General features: G+C 40.1%; 1 long non-coding RNA gene across 1 annotated transcript in view; it reads left to right on the forward strand.

Annotated features, from left to right (window-relative positions):
- The window catches only part of LOC144377807 (uncharacterized), a 47,171-nt gene extending 32,606 nt beyond the window's left edge, over window positions 1-14,565 (forward strand). The window contains exon 2 of the long non-coding RNA XR_013438975.1: window positions 13,636-14,565. This is a non-coding gene — a long non-coding RNA (uncharacterized LOC144377807). The remainder of the gene's footprint in view (window positions 1-13,635) is intronic.
- Window positions 14,566-18,662: the final 4,097 nt, after the last annotated feature.

Consider the following 18,662-nt stretch of genomic DNA (forward strand, 5'->3'; position numbering starts at 1 on the left):
CCACAATTTATAGCCTGTTTCCACCTGAGGTCTTCCAAAGACTGTGGCTCTTCAGACCAGGAGTTTTCAAAGGCAATGGCAAAACCTAGCTTTGAAAAGCAAAGTGCAGTTTTTTCTGCAGTCTCTTAGGTCTAAGGTTAGAGTTTAGTATAAGCTGGAGGAGAGGCTTTGCAAAATATAATAGGATTTTTGTTGAAAATCCAGGAGGTCAGAAATGAGCCAGTGGAAGACGGAGACTTAGCAGAGCTAAAATTCAACCTGGACTGGGATACTCACTAATTGGATTAACAGGATCAAAAACCATTCTGTCTGTACCACAGGGGGAGGGTGTATGTACCCTCTCCAAAGGAAGAAAGCCACAGTCTCTACAACTTGGTATATACCACGCCTGCCATACAATTAAAATTTGTTAAATACACCAAAAAAATAGGCTCGTGTGACTGAGAAACCAAGGATAAAAAGTGTAGAAATAAATAAGTGATCCAGATGTTGAAGTTCATTGACAAGGACTGACAGTAACTGGAATTGTATGTTTTTGGTTTGGGTTTTGGTTTTTAAAATATGTTTTAAGTTGTAGCTCGTATAATATCTTTATTTATTTATTTTTATGTGGTGCTGAGGATCGAACCCAGTACCTCACTCATGAGAGGCAAGTGCTCTATCACTGAGCTACAGCCCTAGCCCCTCGAATTGTATGTTAAAGAGGAAAAGATGGACCACATCAATGAAAAACTAGAATCAAATTCTGCCTCTTCCAGAAAGTTTCCATCCTCCCTTTCTAGAATTCATCTTTTCCTCCCCCATATAATCCTGAAAGTTTATCTGTAATTATTATTGCACTTGCCACCATATAAATTAGTATAGTGTAATAATTAAAAGCCTGGAGGTTGTAAAATTACATTGGGATCAAATTCAAGAAATGCCATTTGTTAATTTTGTGATGTGGGCAACGTCATTTATCTCTCGAGCCTCAGGTTCCTTGTCTATAAAATGGAGTTGTTAAAATAATTAATTGGGAAATAATTAGGCTGAACCAGTTTCAGTGCTCTGAGTTCCTATGTAAGCAAACTAAAACCTAGCTTGGTGTAAGTGGTAAGTGAAACTTCAGTTTAACCAGAAACCTCCAACTAATCTCTAACTAGGGACTTTTCACTGGACTGATCTGAATAAGGCTACTGCTCTACTTTAATCAATCAAATGTGTTCTTTGTCTTGCTTTTGCCTTTACCCTATAAAAATGCCTTGCCCAGTGCCCCATCAGTAGAGCCCCAAACTGCCCAAATTTGGCCTGAATTTCTCAATTCATGAATCACTGCTCAAACATACTGTAATTTTTTTTTCTTACAGTATTAAGAATTGAACTTATGGTCACTCTACTAATGAGCTACATCCCCAACCCTTTTTACTTTGAGACAGGCTCTCTAAATTGCTAAGGCTGGCCTCAAATTGGTGTCTTCCTGCCTTAGCCTCTCAAGTAGTTGGGATCATACATATGTATCACTGCACCCAGTTTATTTAATTTTTTAAAAAAATATTTATTTCTTAGTTGTAATTGGGCACAATACCTTTATTTTATTTGTTTATTTTTATGTGGTGCTGGAGAGGGAACTCAGGCCCTCGCACATGCTAGGCAAGGCTCCACTGCTGAGCCACAACCCCAGCCCCAGTTTATTTAAATTTTTAATGTGTCAAACTTTATCTTTAAACAGAGTTGATAATGGTGATTTCTTCAGAAGGTTGTTTTGAGCAATTCAAATATACTCACAGTAACTCAGCTGCAATGAAAATATATTTAAATTTTAGCTATCTGCTCTAGTTTTCTTCACTAACTCCATCTGCTGAGTAGTATAGAAAGAACGCTATTTTTTCCAAGTCACCCATTTTATACTGATTTAATATATTGAATATTTCTTTAGGGATATAAGTTCTTTGGGGATAAAGATTAAGACTTTAAGAGATCTTTGCTTTTCTCCTTTCAAACTGGCATCTAAATACATAACAAATGGTCTATGAGTCAATGACCTGTGGCAACAGAGGAGAGATGGGGTTCTTCAACCCACCCAGGCCTCTGGGGCCTTTCTGATCTCTGTGATAGAGTTACTGTACAATTCTGCTCCTTGGACTGGTAAGCAGTGATCTGTACTTGGTCCCATCTGGCTGTTTGGGCTCAACGGCTAGGTGCTACTGGATCCTAGAGCCCAGCATTCCTCTAATCTCATAAACTCCCTTCCCTTTCATGGCTACCTCAGGCTTTTGGGGCACCACCAATCTTCTTAGCATCTTTCTGGGGAATGCAAAAATTATAACTGCCCAGGATGGATGTCCTCATTATATGCTCCCCTAGTTCTCTGCTCCTGTCCTTTATAATGCTTTGCTAAATTGGTAACCTTACATATATATATCGCTATGCATACATATATATATACACATCTACATATGTGTGTATATATATGTACACACACACACGTGTGTATGTGAACATCCATTTAATGCTTCTACCTATGTAGCATTGCAATCTTTGTGGTGGTGGGGACTCTGTGCGGTTTTGCTCATCCTTGGACTCCCAGTGCCTCACTCAATCAATACTGCTAAATGAGGAAGTGAAAAAAACCCTAACTTCAAGGCCCTAAAGTTTAAGAACATAGTTGATCTTGCCTTAAGTCTTTTCTCATCTACACTAGTTTTCTACCCAACTCCATTCTGCATACATTCTTTGCTATCAGAACATTGATTTTGTTTTATTAGAAAAATTCCCAGCTCAGGAGCTGAATCATGAATTCATCTAAACTAAGCATGGCTATCCCATTCCTTTTGCCAGCAATGGATAAGAGTAGTTATACCACATTGTTCTGGGTAATAAATTAGAAAGAAAATCCTCCAGGGGATTTCTGGTAAAGATCTTTGTGCTTGATGCAAAGAAAACAGAACTCTCTAGCCTTCTCTGCCCCAACCCCTCATTTTTTTACATGTGGTAGAGTGAGTATCTTGTCACTGTGATGGAAAAACCTGAAGAAACGTCAAAATGTCCTCAGTGAACTGTTCTACCAACCCTGGAACTACCTCAGACTTTTTGTTATATGAAACCATAAATGCCTTTATTGTTTAGGCTACTGTTATATGAGTTTTATATTGCCAAGAACAATTTTTCTTCTCTGACACTCTTTGGAATAAATCCAGTTCAAATGCATTCTATAACCTAAAACTGGGTCAGAGGTTTTATTTTTCCCCTCATATAAGTTACAGTCAACTGTGAGATACAAATCTCATTAACATCCTGGACTATATGTCTGGTATATGACTTTAGGTAACATCTCTGAAGCACTCAGAAAAAGGAGTATCTAAGTGGTCATACTTGGTAACCAGGGGATGGGAAGGCAGAACTAAAGAGGTAGAGTAATGAGGACTAAGGTTAGGAAAGCGAAGAGAAACCAAGAGACTATGAAAACTCAAGGGGAAGCCAGGGGCGGTGATGCATGCCTGTAGTACTAGCAGCTCAGGAGGCTGAGACAGGAGAATCGTGAGTTCAAGGCCAGCCTCAGCAAAAGTGAGGTGCTAAGCAACTCAGTGAGACCCTGACTCTAAATAAAATACAAAATAGGGCTGGGGATGTGGCTCAGTGGTAAGTGCCCCTGAGTTCAATCCCCGGTACACATACACACACACACACACACACACACACAAAAAAAAAAAAAAAAAAAAAAAGACCCTCAAGGGGAAAGCAAGACCAGGGTGGAGGAAAAGTCCAAGGCAACAACAAAGAGATCTAGAGGAACTAAAAAAGGAGATTTTAAATTCTTAATTATTTAGGAAGCAATCGAACAAAAATGCACAGGATCTTTTGAGGGGATTGATTTGAGTAATGAACATAAACAAATACCTGAATAAATGGAGTGATACATCAATTATGTGGGACAATTTAGTAATTTAAGAATATAAGTTCTCCCCAAATAAAACTATTCCTCCAATGTGGTTCCAGTAAAATGCCCTCCATCAATTTCTGGGACTTTCAGAAACCAATTTAAAAACTTACATGGAGGAATAAACATTCACAAAGAGCTGATTTTTTTAAAGTAAGCAAAAAAGGGATTTGACTTATTAGAGATTAAGAATCATTACAAAATTATGATTTTAAAAGAGAAAAAGAGCCAAAGAAACAGAATGGAGGACCCAGAAATAGACCCCACTAACCATGGGAATTTGGCCTGGGACAAAGAGCATGGCAAATCTCTGGAGAGGCAATAGATTTATCAGTGAATAGCATATTGAAAATTGACCCTATTCAGCCCCACCTGACAATCTAAAAAGAAACACCAAATAAATTAAAGGCCTAAATGTTAAATGTAAAATTCTATAGTAATCGAGGAAAGTATGTGTGACTATTTCTGTGACTTTCAAACGGGGGGGGGGGTGTTTCTTTTTTTAATTTTATTTTTTTATTTTTTAGTTTTGGGTGGACCCAACATCTTTTTATTTTATTTTTGTGTGGTGCTGAGGATCGAACCCAGTGCCCTGCGCATGCCAGGCAAGTGCGCTACCGCTTGAGCCACATCCCCAGCCAAAAGGGAGGTGTTTCTTAAAAAAAAAATCTCCCAAACATAAAAACCATAATGAGAAGAAAATTTGATAGCACTTTCTCCAGAACAAGATTTAAGATTCATTCTAACAAACATATCATAGACAAAGTCAGCAGGTGCACATGATGAGGAAATGTTACTAACCCAAAACCAAAGGAGCAAGGAAATCTTAAATCCTAGAAAATATCAATAAAAAGAGAGGAGACAACAGGAAAACATGCAAAGTCTATAAGGAAACCCTTTAAGTGGCCAAAAAGCATACAAAGAGATGCTCAACATTACTAGCAATCAGAGAAATGTAAATTAAAACAACATTGGGAGATCGCTTCACAGCAAGTTAGACACACTCAAGTAAAGGAAAGATGCACTCCTAGTGCAGAGTAAACTGCCGGCCGTTGTGCAAAGCAGTCAGGCCTGAGAAATCAAGGATACAGTTTTGGCTCTGAGTATGTGCCCAAGGAAACATTCATGTGCAGATCCTAAGAATACACGGACAGGGTGTTCATCATGGTGTGTGGCGTGTGTGGATGAGCAAGGACCTGGAAACAACCTGGCATTTGCTAATACAGCAGTGATTTAGTTCAGCATGAACATAAACAAGATGGGTCAGTGGTCAAATCATAAGCAGTGAAGGATGTTTATATAAAGCAACATGGATGGTTGACCAAAGTTTAATGATGACGGTGCTATGCAAACTGAATGATTAGCATGATTAGCTCTATTCCATTCTCTGAGGTCCAAATGAAATAAAGTGTCAACTCATACAGTCAGTGGTAAAAGAACTCTGTGGTTCTCAATTGTTTACATGAATGAGATTAATCTCATGCATCAGGAATTCTGAACCCACGTATTAAATATGCACCCTAGATAATATCTCCCATAAATGGATCATGGGGCACACTTGGGGACACCTTGCAATAAGTAAAATCAAGCTGCCAGGAGGGTCATATGCAATGAGTTGCAGGGGCTGTGGCAGTAGAACATCTGCCTAGCACCAGCAGCAAGGAAATGACAGTCAAGCAGCTGGCCCTGTCAGCATCCACTGCCTTTCTTCCCCTCCCTCTTGGTGAGCCCATTTCAGCGGGCCTGGCCAAGAGGGTTTTGGGTGATAGAAATTGACAACCACCGTCTGGGTTGTGCATCTGTGGACAGGAAGCCACTAAAGTTCCCTTCTTTGCAAGGATGGTGCTGGGTGTGGTGCCTCCAGGGGTCCTGAGCATGACGTGATCACCCTGACTCATAGTTGGCTTCCCGGTCAGGATATGGGGTTGGAGGAAGTGGGCTATGAAAAGAGTGAGAGTGACATATATGAGATGTTGTCAGATGCAGATGCTCCAGTCTGACCTGATGAGAGAAGAACGGTTGAACTGTCTCTCAGCAGATCTGTTGGGCTCTTTCAGGGTGCAGATGGTCCAGGATTTGAGCCATGGAATTCTGTCATCCCTCCAGCGTCTGCTTTGCCCTTGTCTCTTGTGGTCCCTGTTTCTGGTCTGTGCTTCAACAGCTGGACTCTTCTGTGGCATATTGTGTACCATGTGGAGGAGATTTTTAATAGTGACTGCTATTATTGTAGGCAGATGGGACATGGACTTAAGCTTGCCTTTGGGATGTCTGATGGCATACTTAGCCCCATTTCCCCAACCACAGAAGTCTATTACCTTGTGAATGGAATACAACCACCCCAGTCAAGAACGGATTCTGGGCTCCCTTCTACCATTATTTATCCAGGCACTGTTCCCCTAACAGCCCAAAGCACCAGTAGAAGACTGGATTCACTCTCCCCTTCCTAATATGCAGAATGGCCTGGTTTCCTAAGGACAAGGAAGGTTTTTCAGATTTATACAAACAGACTGAGCATATTTGTGGGTATCCAGGTAACAAACCCAGTTTGAAACTCCTTTTGACAGGGTAATTCATAGCCCCAGACAGAAATGCTAATGTGAACACAGACACTCCAAGGATACAGCTACAGAGGAAAAGATTAAGAAATAATCCCAAATATAGCTTTCTCTAGAAATCATCATCTGATTCTCCAACCGGCCTCTTTTTTTTTTTTTTTCCCCAAATGTGAATGTTTTTGTGTGAAGGAAAAGAGAAGGAAGAGGAGGAGAATTCAGAGATGCAGATATCTCAGCCTTATTAAAAACAAGTAAAGGGTATTTTTCTCTCCTTAGGAACTCCATGTCAGCTATTTGATGCTAATTGTATGTGATGTGTAAGTAAGGGTCTGCGAATCTGAGGATCCCCATGTGCCTCCACAGAACTGTGTCTCCCTGCATCTACTTTAATGAGACCCAGGGCAGTTGCAGTTCCCATTGTGCTGAGCGTCCTGGGCAGGCTGAGAGAGCCATTCTTCTCTCTCAGTAATGTGTTTGCTTAAGCATGAACATTAATGTCAGAAGCGCTTAGCGCAAAGCGCCCTTTCGGGGGCGAAGCAGTCATTGCCAAGTCTGTGTGTCTGGGAATTCGTTATGTCTATTCATCTTGGGGTTAGGGTTAGGTAAATCTTGTATTTTCTAATGCAGCAGAAAAGGTACAAAACAAAACCACTATTTATAAAATTATCTTTTGGGGGCAAGTCCAGCTATGAAAATTTCCCTGCCTTGCACAGAGAATTCCTTCCTAGAGATCCAAATAGTGGCTCTTCTTATATCTTCTTACCCTCATCAGCCTGTCTTCTGAAATGGGTGAATGAAAGTTGTTTTACACCCAACCTTGCACAAAGCTAATGTGTCTAATTAGCGGAAGATGTGCTTATAGGATGGGAATCTGATTTTAATCAGCAGTGTCCGATTTTTTAGTGATGAGGGCATATCCATGGGCAGACAGTTTTTTCTTGTCTTTCTCACAGTGGCAAGGAATGTAAGCTAACTGATAACTCTCCTGCCCCTGTTGCCAGTTTGGCCAAAGGCATTCATTTCTCAGGCTCAGCAGACAACTAACTGGGCCACATGAACCTGGACTCACAACATTCCTGCTTGTCATGAACACTCTCATAAGAAAGAGCTAGAGCTAAGATACCTCTAAGAAGCCATCTAGCTTTATCTTATTGATCTTTTGGACACATAATATATGGACCTGGTGCATATCTGTGTCCATCTGCTGTGTCCTCCTTCTCAGTACAGTATCTCTATAGCCAGTGTAATTGCCAGCTCCCTGTAGAAAGGTTCATACAATGGAGAAGGCAATAGGAGATAAGAATTTTAAAATAATAAAACTGACTCTAAGTTGCTGCTTATGATCATCAAGTGCTGACAATTTAAACAGTGTCAATGAGAAAATCCACTTCCTCACAAGCTCTAAACAATTGCTGCTATTGCTGTAGCCCCACCCAGGTGGGCTCAGACACAGGCTTTCCGTTGGAAAGTAAGTCATCAGGTTGGAATCACACAAACTCCCTCCTGAGAACATTTCATGTCTCCAGCCTTTGGGAGTCTTCACATTCTTGCATTTAAACAGATTGGAAAGCAGTAGTGATAGCACATGATTGTCTAGACAAAGAAACAGAATGTGAGTTATTTCTATTTGACCACGAAGAGTGTATGTGTTTAAAATGTAAAACAATGAAACAGATTGCAAACTGTATGGTGTCATATTTTTGTTATGTGCAAATTTTGGTTCATACATGAAATATTTTACAGAACTTGAATATCTTTAAAATTAAATTGTATGCTTTGTAAAAATTGTTCAGGGTTGAAAACTAAAGGCCTTGAGAGCGAGTGCTTCCTTCAAGTTTGTGTCTCACCCTATTCCTGGCTGTGCCTACTACTATGGAAGCCAAAAAAAAAAAAAAGCACAAATACTCGCTTTCTCTGAGTTGTAGCAACTAGACCTCTGCCATGTGACCTAAACTTGGACAGCAGAATTTCACCTCAAATTCTGTATCTGGAGTAAGTGACTCAATGATATGATGATATTTTGCAATGCACTTTTGTGGGAATGTTCAGGAGTGGTAACCAGTGCCCAATAGCACCAATGTTTGACAGACCCTATATCATCATTCAGGCTGTGTCCTGCCACCTTGGTTTCTGTTTGTCAATCCTGATTCTATGTGCTTGTAGTGGATTCTTTGAGCTCCTAGATATCTTTCTAGAGAATTTCTCCTCTGCTTACGCTAACCAGAATTAGTGTCTATTATTTGCAGCCAAGAATTGTACTGACATTCCTAATTCAGAAGAATATTTTGAGAATTAATTTAAAATTAATTTTATTTGTAGATGAGCATAGTATTTTTATTTTATTTATTTTTATGTGGTGCTGAGAATCAAACCCAGTGCCTCACACATGCTAGACAAGTACTCTACCACTGAGCTATAACCCCAGCCCTTAAGGATGAATTTTGAAGCCATGAAAATTATATATCATAGACAAAGCAAGAGCCCTGGACATGTTGCTCAATGGCCTTACTAGAAATGTCAAAGCATATCTCATAACTTGTTAAAGCATGTCTCACACACTAACCTGTCCCTGACCACCCTGGTCAGATCTTACAAGATCCAGCAAGACAAAAACCAGGGCATCTCTTTGTTTAAAGAGATTTTCATAGAGTTGACTCCATTTAAAACAAATTAATAGTAAGCAAAATCCAATTTGGAAACTTCTAGTAAGACTTATGGTTGAGGAAAAAAAAATCAGAAATAATGGAGAAACAGAAGGTAGCTCATCAACAAAAGTGAAAGCCAAGTTAAAAATGTCTCATCCAAACATTTATTTTTGTTAATTGCTTGCTCTGAAAGCTCTTATATCAAAGGAATGGGAAGTTCATCAGCAAGCTGCAGATAAACATTAATTTCATCTCATGCCAAAGGAATGAATAAATTAGTGTAAGAATTCAATGCAAACTCTACTCATTTCTGGTCCCCATTCTTGGAAAGGTAAAGTAACAAAGTGTATCTAAAGCACCTAAATACAGTGCCTGGCCCATAGCACAGAACTGGGCAATCTCCCTTCACTTAGTCTTTATTTAGTAAGTACCTGTTAAGGGACAAGGACTATTTGAGGCACTGGAAAGCTACTCTTATTTTCACGGTTCTTGTTTTCCTTCTGCTGTTTTGCTAAGAGGTGATGAGCTACTCTTTCCAAATACCAAGATGAACAGTTGCAGTACCAACTTCCTCAACGCCTCTCCTACCTGCCCTTCCCTCCCACACTAGCACACACAGACACATTCAGCTCTAACTCGGGGACTCAGGTGCAGATTAGGAAAGGAAGCTTCTTTATCAGTCCCATCAAAACACCTGCTTCCGCAAGGCTGCCTCTACTCTTCTGACTCATCTAGGTCTGTTCATCGTAGGTCTTCTGAGCAGCTCATGTGCTTATTTTACTGTGCTCACTACTGAGTAAGCATTCACAATGCAACGACTGCCTGTCTTTTCCCCAGACTCCATCAGGTCTCTCTCTCTCTCTCTCTCTCTCTCTCTCTCTCTCTCTCTCTCTCTCTCTCTCTCTCTCTCTCTCGTCTGGCCTTGTACTTAGCCTGGCATTCAAAATATGTTTTCTTGAATAAGTGGAAGAAAGCTCTTGAAACCCCTCATCTTTTATAGGTCCTTCTGGAATCCAGGCTCTTCATATCCTGTCCCCATCCCCATACCATGCAAACTCTCTCTTCTCTAAACCTTAAAAATGTCCTAAGATGCAGTAAATATACACAACATGGGCTTAATAAATGTAATCTGAGTGTCAGCTTGAGGTCCACTTAGGGAGGCCTATCTAAATGGGCAACCCAATTCAATTAATATTCTGGCACTCCAACAGATATTTGTTTAAATATTTAAATTTTCTTAGAAGGGAGGCAAAAAGATTCATGACCCTGTTCTTCATTGTCTCTTACAGTTCAGCTCTGGTCCCAAACGGGCTTACTCAACCACCAAAAAAAAAAAAAAAAAAAAATGGAGTTAATTGAATCCACCACTTTTAGAGGGCAGTTTAGGAACCATCAGCTTTCCTTTGAACATTCTCCTTGAAAGTTGCATTGTCCTGGCCCAAGCAATTTATTAAATCATCCCTTCTAAATACACACACACACACACACACACACACACACACACACGCATGGTGTTCTCCCTGAGAGGGCTCCTGGTGGACACAATATACTTCAGAGATGTTTCAAAACCCATTTTAGATTGACACTTCATTACATTCCCATCTGGCTCACCCTTTAGTTTAGCTCCAGGTTCACTATACCAGTTGTTTGGGGTTCATAGTAAAGAATTTACATGTTAGTACAATATGTTCATGCCACACCCAAAAGTCTCAATCTTAGATAGAAAAAAATGCAAAATGTTAAAAAAAATTCTGTTGGCTTTAAAATTTGCTTGGTGGTATCTTTGGGAGGAGCGATGAGAGATTATTGGATCATTAAGGAGTCCTCCAGAGAATATGTATGTGTGTGCCTGTGTGTGCACATAGGGATTTTTTTTTCCAAGGGAATTGGCCTATGTGATTGTGAAAGCTGGTTGGGCAAGTTCCAAATCCATAGGGTAGGACAGACTGGGAACCCAGGCAGGGCCTGAAGCTGTATCCAAGGCAAAATTTCTTCTTCAAAAAATCTTCAATTATGCTCTTAAGCCCTTTCAACCAATTGAATCAGGTCAACCCAGTTTAATCTAAAATCATTTCATTTCCATAAAGTTACCTGATCATAGATGTTTATCACATCTGTTAGATACATTCCCAGCAACATACATCAGTGTTTGAATAATTGGGTACTAAATTAACACAGAAAACTGTTATTTTTTCCTGTTATAAAAGCAATGATAGGAAAATAGAATGAAAAAAGTATGCCTATAATTCTGTCACTCAAAGGCAACTGCTGATAACACTTGCTGTATTCATGCCTTCCAGAGGTTTTTTTTTAGCAATTTATAATAGCACAAAAAAATGAAATAAACTAAATGTTTGGCAATGGAGGAATGGTTATGGGAATTATGGCATATGCAGAAGATGAAATTATGTAGCCTTAATTATAAAAACTGAGTCAACCTGAAAACTTGCTTCTCGTAAAAAAAGAACAGTACAAAATCATATTTATACTGTTATTACAACTATGCAAAAATAGCATACCCATGGGAACCTGAAAGACAAGGAAAATAATGTCACAAATGGGGCTCCTGTCCTATCCCTCAGGACTTATCAGTTTGTATCCTTGGCCAGCACCTAAGACTGCTGGTAACACCCACAACACTGCCTAAGGACTTTCTCTGTCCTCTGCAGGTCATTCTGCCCCAGTAAGAACAAAATAAAATTACTAGAGAATGAATATCCTCCTGGGAGCAACTCCCCACCAAAGACTGCTGAAGGTGGCCGGGTATATACTGGTCCTTTGGGCAACGCATCCTAGAAGCAGGTGTTCTACTTGGTTCCCAATGTCCTACCTGCTCACCTCACCATCCCACTCTTTCCTGATAGTCTGGGCAGAATCTTTTTGGATTAAGATGCAGAATCAAGTTTTTGCTTCTTGCTTTTTAACAGTGAGGGGGAAAAACAATAAACATATGTAGAAACTCAGCCATTAAAACCCACTAAGGATACATAGAGATTGAAAGAGAGGGAGGATCAGGAGCTCTGTGGAGTGAAGAATTGGTGGAAGAATTGCTCAGGAAACCCTTCCTGGCATGTGAGGAAGGAAGAGACCTTTGTCATGCACAGGCTAGTGGAAAGACATCCAGGATCCACCTAAGTCGGAGCTTTCATGGCAAGGGCAGGGACAGGAGCAGGCACTGGTGAAGCTTTGAGGTCAGGCTATATTTAGTCTGGACTCTGGAGTGTAATGGCTGTGTGTGGGAGTGCTCAGAGGTCATGTGTGGAAATGACTCTCCCTGCAGAAGGCTGGATATTGTGAAGAACAAAGGGGATGTTGAGGAATCAACAAAGTGGTTGAAACCAGCCAGAGGTATTTGGCAGCCAAAACAGAGATCAAGTCAGTTCTGCATCATTGCTTACCAGCATAATGCCTCAAATTCTTGAAACTGGCCCAAGGAAGTCTTTCCTCTACAGTATTTATAAAAATGTTAGTCAAAGTGTGCTGTTGTCATATCTCATTTTAAAATAGGGCAAAGGATTGATAAATGCTATTGTTCTAACTTTGCTCCCAGGCAAAAAGGAGGCCCAGGGCTCTAACTCAGACCAGACTGGGCTCCAGGAGCCTGGCTGGGTCCAGTGAGGACAGGCTGGCTGGGAGAAAAGGGGGCTGGAGATAGAATCTAGAAGACCCATGAGCTGTTCACACAAAGGCAGATTCTCACATGTCTGGGTGGCTTAGATGGTAGCAAACTCCACAGAGACTCAAAGTCCCTTTCTTACCTCTGACTCAATTTATTGTCTTATGTAAGTGCCCAAGACACTTTCTCCTTATAAACTAGCCTCTGCAGAAGCTTGTAAAACTTTTGAGGTACATGAGTTAAAATTCCACTCCCACACTAAGTGCACCATTTGTATAAAGCGAATCACAACAATTTCCAGCTTGTCCAGAAAGTGCTTTCAGATGTTAATGATCTAAATGTTTGCTTCCCACCCAAAGATGAAAATGAAGAACTCATTTAAAGACATGCAACTTCAGGGCTTGGGGTTGTGGCTCAGTGGTAGAGTGCTCCCGTAGTGTAGGTGAGGCACTGGGTTCAATCCTCAGCACCACATAAAAATAAAGAAAAATAAAGGCATTGTGTCCACCTACAACTAAAAAATAAATGAATAAAAAATAATAAAGATATGCAAATTCAATTCAAAAATCCCTAGTCACTTCTGAGAGATTACTAAGTACTACCTTATGTGAATTATTATTTTATTCTCACAAAAACCCATTTCACAAATGGGAAAAGTGGGCTGGGACTATAGCTCAGTGGCAGAGTGCTTGTTCTAGCATGTGTGAGGCACTGGGTTTGATCCTTAGCACCACATTTTTAAAAATAAAATAAAGGCATTCTGTCCATCTACAACTACATATTTTTTTTTTAATGGGAGAACTGATGCTAAGCTCAAGTCATTTGCCCCAAGGATGTTAAACAAAGCAGTTTGAAATAGTTAGCTTAACTGTTGAGACTATCTACTGCACTTTCTCTCTCCAGGAGACAGAAGAATGATTTTATTAGAGGTGTTACCGCTGATCACTCATAAAGGAAGACAGGTAAAGGTAACAAGAGTGACCCTGGTCCACAATGATTTCTTCATCACATACTTGAGATGCAAGAGTCCAAAGACCAACACACAGCAGCAGGACCCTCATTGTGCTTGTCTGTGAATCTCCACAGCATCTGTTGTTTTAGCAAAGAGCTCCCCTAAGGACCTGAACTTCTCTCAGAGAGTGCTAGGTCCATGAGGAAAGTGGATAGAACACCGCAACTCTACAATACACAGAGAGGTGTCCTCAGGTCACCTTTGAGTTTGTGTTTTATAGAGGTCTGTAATGTCGTAAAAGAAGCTCCATCCTCCTGCTGAAGACTTCTCAGTGATCAGATCGGTGGTTTCAGATCTCCAAAGTCTCCTCCACCGCTCCTCCTGAGACACCTGAGGAACTTCAATCCCGGTCTTCTCTCTACTTGTCTCCGAGACAGCTGCCCTCGAGTCTTTTCCCTGCCTGTGGTCTCATGCCATCCCTCATCAAGAGGTCAGGTCTCCTCCTTGGCTTCTCTTTAATCTGTGCAGGCCCTGATGACTTGTGTGACTAATAAGAAGTAGCAGAAGTGACATTCTCTGACTTTCCAATCGAGGTTAAAAAAAAAAAAAAATCTTGCTGCTTCCATCTGGATCTCTTGGAAGTGAGTGGTAAGGGTGATTATTCTGAGACTACTGTTCTATGAGAGGCACTGGAGGAGAGAGAGGCCAAGGAGGACCAAGGCCCTGTGTGTGCAGAAGGAGCCTCATCTCAGAAGTGGGTCCTCAAGTCTCAGTCTCAACACTGACACCACAGGGCTCAGAGCCCAGCAGCCTGGAGGAGACCTTCTTAAATTTCTGATCCACACAGCATTCAGGCAAAATAAAATGATTTTTTTAAGCCATTCAGTGTTGGAATTTTTTTTTAATGTCACAATAGTTAAACTGAAACAAGCTCTTAAACATTCTTGAGTTTTTTTTCAGTTTAAGAAACAACGATAAGAAGTGAAAAACCTTACACTGTCCTCCTCTAGCTCCTACCCCATCTCTTCCCTTTGTTCACACTTAAATTTCTTGAGTAGCCTTCAACAAATTCCTGTACCTTCTCACCACCAGCTCACTCCTCCATCCACTTCAATCAACCTTCTAGCCTCTTCTAGAACTGCAAAGAATCCTAGCAGCCTTCTTAGTGCTAACACCCCTTTGTCCTCATATTCCTTGGCCTCTCTGTAGTTTCTGACATTTGTCTACTTCCCTTTGGGAGCACCCCTGTCCCCTGGGCTTCTTTCCCACAGCCTCCTTCTCCTTCATCTGATGCCATCTTAAAGAGATTGTGTTCTCCAGGATTCTGCTTTTAGTCCTCTTCTCATGCTATATACTCTTGCATATTGGACCATGTGTCTTACAGTCAAATTTATAGAAATGGAAAGTAGAACAATGCTTATCAGAGTCAGGGGGAAGGGGCCAAAGCAGTTGTCATTTAATAGGCATAGAGTTTCAGTTTGGCAAAATAAAAATGTTCTGGAGATTTGTTTCACCATGTGAATAGAGTTAACATGATAAAACTGTACTTAAAATGGTTAAAATGTTAGATGTTATGATTTTTTTTACTCCAACAAAAAAAATGCAACATAAAAGGTAACCTTTTAATATATTAACCAGTTGTATATTGATATTTTAAAATATTCTTTATGTTTAAAATGTCAATAAATATCCATTTCTTCAAACACAAGGATGAAATGATGTGCCTTGAAGGGGCAGCTGAAACCTTGAGTGGCACAGCATTCTGTACAGTCCTGCAGTTCCTAGAATCATAGAGCTAGAGAGACATAAAAATGATCTGGTTCTATTCCATTTTGTCTCACAAAATCCATAGAGTTACAGAGTCCAGACTGTGTTCCTGATGACAGCTGGTCCTACTGATTCCCTGGCCTTCCTAGTTTATCCACCAGGTTTTCTTCTTTCTCACATTGTCTCTGAAGGAGCGGGTAGTGGAGAGGCAGGAGCAGAAGAAAGACCCCTGAACATAATAGGAGAAAACTTGAAGTGCCAATGCTTCAAGGACGTTTCTCTCAAAAATAGTATAAGTTACCTTCTGAAATTGAGGAAGAATAGTGGTTGTGAAAAATTTATACCAACTGACATTTTCTTGCACTGAGGTCATGTAATCATTGTTTTGTGTTTTTACTTTGAAGAGTGGGAAAATGCCAAAAAAAAAAAAAAAGTTGGAAAACACAAAACGGGCATGCTTCTACAAAGTCCTCAGTTTGTTGTGGATGGATTTAGAAGAATACCAAACACTCAAATGATCCAAAGCACTTCTCACCAGAACCTTTTACTGGCAATACCCTGGGACCTAAGTCATCAGCAGACCAAAATGCATAAGCAAAGGATTCAGAACTCCACACAAAGGGAGAATTTTATGGCTGCAGCAGAGCACTGTGGGAAGCTATAAAATTTTACCAAAAACATTTCAAGACTATTTTGGGTCCACCATCTTTAAAGTAGTATGAGATGAAGTCAAGTTAACAAGAAGCATGGATTTGACCACTAAGGACTAATGCTCTTAAAATATGTGTAGCTGTCCATCAGAAACATAGCAGGTAACTAAAGTGGAAGGCTAAAGTCAAGAACATGAACCAGGGGAACACATGGTTAGTTATGGCTACCTTTATCTTTAAAAGCCACAAGACTGCTGCTCACATACCTGCTCCCTTCTTGGGCTAAATGGAATCCATCCCCGGTTTAACATGGTTCAACAGCATCAGTTTTCTCTGCTCTGCAAACAAGGAGAATCTTAGATTTGTACAATACCCCATGGCTTTGATAGCTGAAAGGTGGCGACATGTACATAAATGTTGCCTGCCAACACTGGGACTCACACTTCCTTTCTCATTAAGGTTGGGAATGAGTCATTGCTCTTAGGTAAAGGAGAGAAGGGTTCTCTGCCAGTACATCCATGCAACTATTTTGAATCAAACTGTTCCCAGACACAAGATTTGTGAATACTTATACATCTGAGCTGTTCTCCCTCTTACTTTGCTCTGCCTCACTTCCAAGAACTCTCCTGGCACATGTCAGATAATAGTCTGGAAAGGATATTAACATGATTTCTAATTTTTTTTAAAGAAAAGATACTGAAAATAGTTTAAGTGGTTCACCTCTTCTCATACAATTATGAGCTAAAATGCAATTTTGCACTACCTTTTTTTTAGTTGTTGATGGACCTTATTTTATCCATTTATTTATATGCAATGCTGAGATTCAAACCCAGTGCCTCACACATGTGAGGCAAGTGCTCTACCACTAAGCCACAACCCCAGTCCTTGAAAACATATTGAATGTCTTTTAAAAACATATTGAATATCTACTTTGTTTTAGAAACTTTACTAAGTGCTTTAGGTACATTTTCCAATTTAATTGTCATATTAAAGAAAACCAAAGACAAACGACTTAGGAGCTTTTCCAGATTCACACAGCTAACCAAGGGGGAGCCAGGGCTCAAACAAGGCCTAATGACAAGGCACATATTTTTAACTACACAGAAGTGTTCTGTATGGATTTTAAAGGAAATTCTATATACATGATGAATCAAGAAATTTTACTTAGCCAGTGTGTCATTTGACTGACACCAACAAATACAGATACTAACATGTATTTGGTTTTCTTTTAAAGCATCTCTGCCAATGGAGTATTACCATCCTCTTCAACACTTAGTATTTAATCCTACTCATGTGTCATACAACTTCCTGCGATGATTAATTTTGTGTGTCAACTTGGCTGGGCCATGGTGCCCAGATATGTGATCAAACATTATTCTGGATGTTTCTGTAAGAGTTTTTTGGGTTTTTTTTTTTTTTGGATGAGATTAACATTTTAATCAGTGGACTTTGAATAAAGCAGATTGCCCTCCATAATGTGGGTGGGATTTTTCTAATCAGCTAAAAACCTTAGTAGAAAAAAAGACTGAACTCCCCCAAGCAGGAGGGAATTCTGCCAGCAGATGCCTTCCAACTTGAATTGCAGATTTTGGACTTGCCAGATTCCATAGTTGCATGAGCCAGTTCCTTAAAATACATCCTACTGGTTCTGTTTGTCTGGAGAACCCTGTATATTAATGCTTCTTCAAATTCCACAAATCATAAAATGCATCTGAAAAAACACAGGCCAATATGAGATATATTATTGATCCTGGGAATCCTCAAAAACCAATGGTTTGGAACTTATTAAAAATAAAAGGTCTGGGCCCCACTTAAGACTGACTCTGCAGGAGGAAAACATGAACGTGTATGTTTTTATTAAGCCCCACAGTGGTTGTGACAACAATTATTGATTAAAATATAACTGCTTTATAAGAAACTAAAAACACTGCATACCAATCAGAATAGGCAATGTTTTGCCATGGTAAAAAAAAAAAAAAAAAAAACAGAAATCTGGGTTAAAGGGAGAGTCTTTAGCTCATGATAGTTGTCCTTTGTGTGTTAGGTCCTGGTAGGGAGCAGATGACATACTCAAATAAGTAATTAATAAGTAATTAAGGTGAGCTTATTGAAGGGAGGTGAGAATAAGGTTGAGGGAAATCAACAGCAATAGCATTACCTAAAAAGAGTAGGTTGCACCTAGCAGGAATTGGAGATCTTTGGAGAGGTATGCAGCCATCCCATCCAGAGTTGTATGGGAGAAAGCAAGAGGATCACTATCCCAGATTCACACTACTTTGCCTTCTGATTTCTGGCCAGTAGCTCTCATTAGTGAAATCCAACCAAAGCCAGAGGACAAAAGAACTTATTATTACAGTCCATAAAAGGCAGTCTCCACAGCACAAATGATCTGGGGGCGGGGGGATAGACCCTGTAGGAACAAATAAGAAATATCTAATGTACTCTGGAACGTCATCACCATTTGAAACACTGCCAGTCAACATGGCAGAAGGAAAGGAAGAAAGGCAAAAAATGAATTGGCTTTGAAACTTCATCCCAGAAGTGAGTGGCCACAAATGCTT

The sequence above is a fragment of the Ictidomys tridecemlineatus genome, chromosome 5 (genome assembly GCF_052094955.1).
Source record: "Ictidomys tridecemlineatus isolate mIctTri1 chromosome 5, mIctTri1.hap1, whole genome shotgun sequence".
NCBI classification, from domain to species: domain Eukaryota; kingdom Metazoa; phylum Chordata; class Mammalia; order Rodentia; family Sciuridae; genus Ictidomys; species Ictidomys tridecemlineatus.